At 30.0% G+C, this 7002-nt stretch overlaps 1 pseudogene; it reads left to right on the forward strand.

Moving 5' to 3' along the window:
- Positions 1-376: 376 nt before the first annotated feature.
- Positions 377-4996, forward strand: LOC145604150 (1-aminocyclopropane-1-carboxylate oxidase homolog 11 pseudogene; annotated as a pseudogene).
- Positions 4997-7002: the final 2006 nt, after the last annotated feature.

Consider the following 7002-nt stretch of genomic DNA (forward strand, 5'->3'; position numbering starts at 1 on the left):
GAAAAAAATATAGGTTTAACTTGTAATCAAACTAAGTGTATGGCGTGAAGAGTATGCAAACTTGTCAAATAATTGATTAAACAAGAAAATCTAACTAATTTTTTATAGCTTTAAGCAATTTTTTTTTTATTGGTTTATTTGCTTGATTTTTTCTCACTTGATAAAGAAATGGCATCATGCCGACATTTTATGCACTACTTTAGTCATCTAGTATTTATTTCCAATTAATGAGGTGTACATGGGCAAGCAAGTTGGTTATGCCTTGATTTCCTCACACATCTAATCCACTAATATTATATAATGTATGATTCTTCTCATAGTTTTCATCAACTCTAAATTAATCTAAGCCAAAAACAAAAATCTTTACAAGGAAAGATTTTAGGATCTAATGAACACCCAAATTTCCCTCAATGAAACACAAATTCGCTATGATCGTAATGATGAACTCAAAGCGTTCGATGAAGGAAAACTTGGGGTTAAAGGGCTTATAGATGCTGGAATCAAAAAAATTCCTAGCATGTTTGTTAGACCACTAGAGGATCGTTTGAAAGATTTTGGTACAAGTTGCGAAAATATAAGTGTGCCAATAATAAACTTTTCTTATCTTAGTGAAAATAAAGATCAGACTGCTGAGATTACTAAGAAAATTATTATGGCATCAAAAAAATGGGGGTTTTTCAAGTTATAAACCATGGGATTCCAAAGAAACTAATAGAAAGAATGATATACCGAAATCGAATGTTTCATGAACAAGATGTTGAAATTAAGAAAAAATTTTATAGTCGCGATTTTCAATCAAAGCATGTGTACTTTTTTAGCAACCATGACTTATACCAGTCAAATTAAAGGCTACAAATTGGAGGGACACTTTGTATGTCAACGCTCGAAATACCGGCGGTGAAGTTGATCCTACAGAGTTGCCTCTTATATGTAGGTATATTTATGTCTTTCTCACACGACGTACACTTATTTATCTTCCAAATTTGATTTACAAAATTGGGGCTATTATGCATAATATATATATAATTTGATCCCTCCTTACCCTTAAAAAGTCTCAATTCACCCATAACCTTTGTCTCTTATTACAAATCTCTTATTGAAAAAAAAAATTATACATTTTACCTTTACTTAATTTTAATTTCTTTTAAACATCCAAACCTAACTACCAAATAATAATAATAGAACCAAGTATAATAATGAGAACCAAGGCTAAAATGAGAACTAGGAACTAATCTAAGCCCTTAGATCATGTTAATCAAACAGTCCACATGCTTCCGTGTCATAAATGACATTATTTGTAATATTTTAACTTTACAAAGTAGTTTCCAATTTCTTATCTAAAAAGTAAATGAAAAATTAGAAAAAGTAAATAAAATCAATCATAAAGTAAAAGAAATTGCCTTAAAAGTCCAAAAAAAAAAAAATGGAATCAGTTTAAGAGATTGCATAATTATAAGAATGTTATTGAACACCTTATTCGTCCGATTAGATTGATTTAAGGGTTTAGATTAGTTCCTAATTATGATATTTATTATGTGTGTATGCATATATGTATGTATACCTTTAAACAACTAACATCCACCCTAATTTTTATTCTACTTCTTAACACCTACACCAATGGCTTTTAATTGGGGGGCAAAGGGCATAATATTATTTTTAGCCCATATACATAATTTGTTCTCTAATTAAATATAAAAAAAAAAGTGCATTAAGCTTTAATTTAGTTTGTGAGCAAATAGTAATATATGTAGAGATGGAAATGGCTCCTGAATTGTATCCTAATCATGTGAATCTAGTTCCATTTTATAGGATTAAAAATCTTCTAATTTTAGACCAACAGATTCAGAACAATTTTCCACGGACAAGACCTACATCTAGATTTTGCTTTTGACGTCTAGATTCGTTCAGTAAACCTATTTCATAATTTATTAAAACAATATTCACTTATTTATATTTTTCCTTTACGAAGGTTTTTTTTTCTTTTGTTTTTTTATAAAAAGTTTTTAAATTAGTACTTAAAATTACAGTTGATAAATGGTTCACTAATTTACTAATTTGAATCATAATTAATATAATAAAAAATTTCTTCATTTTTAAATAAAAAAACTTCATTCTAACTTTCATTTGCTTGGGTACAGCCCCGTATCTGGGGCGGGGCAGGCGGGGCGGCTGCCCGGGGCCCCAGATTAGGAAGCCCAAATTATTTAGTAAAAGTCGTTTATTGAAAAAATTTGTCTAAGCCCATAATCTTTGTTCGATATTTCTCCCATAATCACTCATTTTGAAACCAGAAAATTTTCATTTTCCCAATAAAATTACTTTCATAAATTTGTACACCATATTAATTCCTTCCTGAAATCATGCTTATTGATACCAAAGATTTCCATTTCTCAAAACAATTACTTTCCTAAATTTTTACACGTATTAATTCCTTAATTTTGCTATCATTATATTTATTTTTAGCCTGCAACTGCTATGTTCAATTCTTAAAATAAGAAGATCTTCCTCTCAAACTAATCCTCATTTATACTGTATAAATAAATTATGGTGACTAGCAATGCCTACAAGGGTTTAACAGGTGAATGTTGATGACGAGATTGACAAAAAAATACTGACCAAATTGATAGCAATAATGTAATTTCCATTTAAAATCTTGCCTATTGTTTTTCTTCATAGTTTGATTTTTGGGGTTTAAAATTTTGATAAGGGTTTTTTCTATTTTTGATTTCATTTTGTCATATTGTATTTTCAATTTTTTTTTTTTCGTGCTAATTTTTCCCAAGTTGCAAGTAAAATGTTATGAAGATTATTGGCTAAAAATATAAAAAGTACTCACATTTAGTTATGTGTTTTGAAGAAAATTGTACGGAGTAGTAGCATACATAATTGTTGATTGAGTTGAAATAAATTGGAATTTTTTAAAAATCTTTTTATTAATATAGTTATTTAAAAATATAAAAAAAAAATTCAGATATTTTTTTTAAAATTACAAAAATATTCTTTTTATTACTCTGTTTTTTCTTTTGCTTTTGCCTACCATCATATTTTTTTTAAAAAAAAAAAAAAATTTAACATCACTTTTTTTATCAAGGGCCCAATTTATAAGTTCGCCCATAGGCCCCTGAAATCTCATAAACGGGGCTGCTTGGGTATAATCTAATCTATATTATATAATGTTTAATTTGACATTCCTAATAAAAATTAAAATATACTAAATTTGTTTCATATTGTTTGCAACTTTTACCAAATGTAGATGCTACCTAATACTTGCAGCAAATATTTTCCTTCCCTTTTAGGATGACATTAATCTCTATCTGTCTCCTCAACACATGCATCAATAATTTTTCTCTCTCTATGTTATACTCTCAAGCAAATTTTACATTGGAATCCTAGAGGCACTCCAAAGTTCCAAATTATATGTAACAGAAATAATATTTACACATTAAGTTTTATTTCTTATAATGTTGTTTATATGTAACTTCTTTATTTCTATAATTAACATCGTTCATTTCTTTTTAGTTGATACTTTTAGGCTTTGGGCACTATACACATAAGTTACTTTGACTTTATTTTATGATTTATTCTTATGAAAAAATGTATTCATTTATCTCAATCACTATATTTCAAATATCAATATTTATATAAAGTTTGAAAGTATATGTTGGAAAATATGGCTTAATGAAACGTTTAATTATAATGACATAGGAGAATCATTTTTAAAAAAGGTTATTTTTTTATTTTGGAAAATTGATGGTGCAAGCATGTAAGTTTAATAAATGAACTAAAAAAAATATTATTTTTCACTTGATTTAATGTCAAAGAAATATATAAAATAATAACTATTTAACAACAAATAAATTTACATATGGATTCGATGGATCTTGATTTGAATCTGAAAAATCTCGTCAAATCTGCGGCATTGAGAGAATACATGTAGATCAAAAGAATTCGTTCTAGATGCATACCGGTGACATCCTTCAATATAAGAAGCAACAGATTATTAAGCTAGTATATATGTTAGCCTTTGAATTTTTATTATAATATGTGTAAATAAAGTCACCTATGGATTTCTTCTTGACAAGTGCAAACTTTAACGCAAGTTTAGTTGATTTATAAGAGGATACATATAAAGTGTGTACCATACAAGTCAATTGATTTTGAATTTTATATATATATATAAATATATATATATATATATATATATATATATATATATATATATATATATATATATATATATATATTTGTATAATTAATTCTTTTTGCAGAGATGTGACATTGGAGTACATTAATCACATTCATAAGCTTGGTGATCGCATACTTATGTTAATATCAGTAGGTCTTGGACTTGAGCCTGAGTGTCTTGGAAATATGGCAAAATGTACAAAAAGTTGGGCTTTAGCTAACAATTATTACCCACCATGTCCAGAACCAGAATTATTGACTATGGGAACTGACGCTCATGTTGATACTTCATTTATCACAGTACTCTTACAAGACAATATTGGTGGACTCCAGGTTCTTCATGAAAACAAATGGGTTAATATTGAGCCTGTTACCGGTGGTTTGATTGTTAACTTTGGAAATATACTTCAGGTTTTGTTTTTATACCTTATTAACTTTGTTTTTATACTTCAGGTTTTGTCAATTAGATTGCTTTGAAAATTTCAAGTATTATATTGTTGTGATACAATACTTATAACTCTTATCTTATATTTTACAGATGATAACAAATGATTTGATAAAAGGTGCTTGTCATAGAGTGATTACAAAAAGTGTTAGACCAAGGCTTTCAATTGCAATATTTTTTAATGGTGTTATCTCATCCGAGAAGATACATGGTCCAATAAAGGAGCTAACATCTAAAGAAAATCCACCTATTTATAGGAAATTCTCAACTGACGAGCTTGTCAAAAACTTTTTCTCTAAATCACTTAAAGATGTTGGATCCAATCTAGATTACTTCAAATTTCAATATTGCGATGATGACAACTGATATAGTAGATGTGTTATTAAATTGTGTTTATAGTTACATAATAAATAATTTTATATGATACTTGTGTAATGTTATCTTTACAATTTCATGAGACACCATTTGTTACTATGTATTTTTTAGTGATCATATTTGTAGCATTTTTTTTAATGGAATAGGGAGGGTGATTTCTAGGGGTGCTCATAACCGGATACCCGGGATTTTGTGTACCCGGAAGTGCGGGTAGTGATTTGGGCGGCCATTACCCAACCCGGAAAAAGCGATCCTCACTGGGTACCCGGTATTTTAATATATGTTTTTTATCATTTTTTTTTAAAAAAAAATAAATTATGTTGTACATAGCTTTAAAACCTGATATTTTTATATATTTCATTAAAAACAGAAACTGATGTGTTTTTTTTACAAAAAAAAAACCCCTACTGTTTTCACAAAAAAAAAATAATTTATATAAAAAAAAAGATCCGGCTTCTACCAAGGCATCAATAAAGAAATTCAGCTTCAAAAAAACCTGCTTCCACCAAAAAGAAAACCTACTGCAATTTATTGAACGAATTGAGGTGCGACTGAGTAAGGGTCTGACGGAGGTTCGGTGGTCGCGGACTGACAGAGGTGCGGTGTTTGTCTGAGAGTGAGGTATGGTGGTTGCCAAGAGTGAGGTTGGTGGTCGCCACAAGTGAGGTACGGTGGTCGCGTGTTTGAGAGATGAGAAAGAAGAGAGGTAAGGTGTGTAAATGAAACGACTACTCACTAAGCCCAGTAAAGTGGGTATTTAGTAAGTAACCCTAAGTCCCTAATGGAGTAAAGTGCCATCCAACCAAGAAAAAAAAATCCGGGTATTTAACGAGAACCCGCTACACTCAAAGGGCGACCCATTACTCAACCTGCAAATCTAATATTTTAGCACGTCGAGTACCTCGACCCGCAAAAATGGCAAAAATTCAACGAATACCCGTCGAGTATTTTGCGGGTCAGCGGGTCGGGTCAAACAGGTCAGGTCTTTTTGAACACCCCTAGTGATTCGCAATACAAGTATTAGACACACTAAACTATTGGCATCACTTTTGAACCAATTAATATTTATATTTCTAACAAAAATGGATTGTAATTTTTATCCATATATAATACGGTCTTAGTAATTTTAATGTTTGTTATCCTCATACTCATATAGCTACACTTAACACATTACATAAGAATAGGTTATTTATAACCTAATGATGAGTAACCTTTCATCGCCATTTTGTCGGGTTGCATATCAGATCAGAGAATTCTTTGATTTCCTTTATCCTAGCCCTTTTCCTTTTTATAACCCCTAAACCATTTTATTTAAACCCATTTAAGCCCAAACCCTATTGTCATGCAAAATTGTTTTGAGCCTCATAATTTTTTTTCAAACCTTATGTGGTTTAATAGCTTTTGAAATAAGCTTCCAATGATGGATATGTCATAATAAGCCCAACTCTGATTTAAAACGAATGAGATACACGTAAAAAACTAGATTCAAGCCAAAATCGACACCCTTGCACGATTTTGTTCATATCATAAAATCTAAAGTTGATTTTGACTTAATTCTAATTGAGCTAGAAAGAAAAATGCAAGATCTTCCCAATGGTATCTTATTTGACTTATTCTGTGTTTGGATTTAAAAGTTATGGAATTTTTAACAAACTGCGTACAACCTGTTTTAACGCACCGCGCATTCGTGCAATGTCAATTTCTATCATGTCATGTCCACTGAAATGTGGAATGCCGCTTTACGTCCATGTAATCTTTTTCATTTTTCTCGATTTTTCGTGTAAAATCGTGTACATCTGCCTTGCCACATCATTTTTCCACGTAATGTCAAATGCTAATGATGTGTAACGTTAATTTTCGATGTGGCATGTTAATCCTTTGCTTGCTTTATCTTTCTTCTGCATCCTTGCCTATAAGGATCCTAGGCACCGATTAATACGTATAACCAGCCCTATTTTACACTTTTAATATTGTTCATCATTATTCCTTTAAGCATT

Source organism: Chenopodium album, chromosome 22 (assembly GCF_948465745.1).
Source record: "Chenopodium album chromosome 22, dcCheAlbu1.1, whole genome shotgun sequence".
NCBI classification, from domain to species: domain Eukaryota; kingdom Viridiplantae; phylum Streptophyta; class Magnoliopsida; order Caryophyllales; family Amaranthaceae; genus Chenopodium; species Chenopodium album.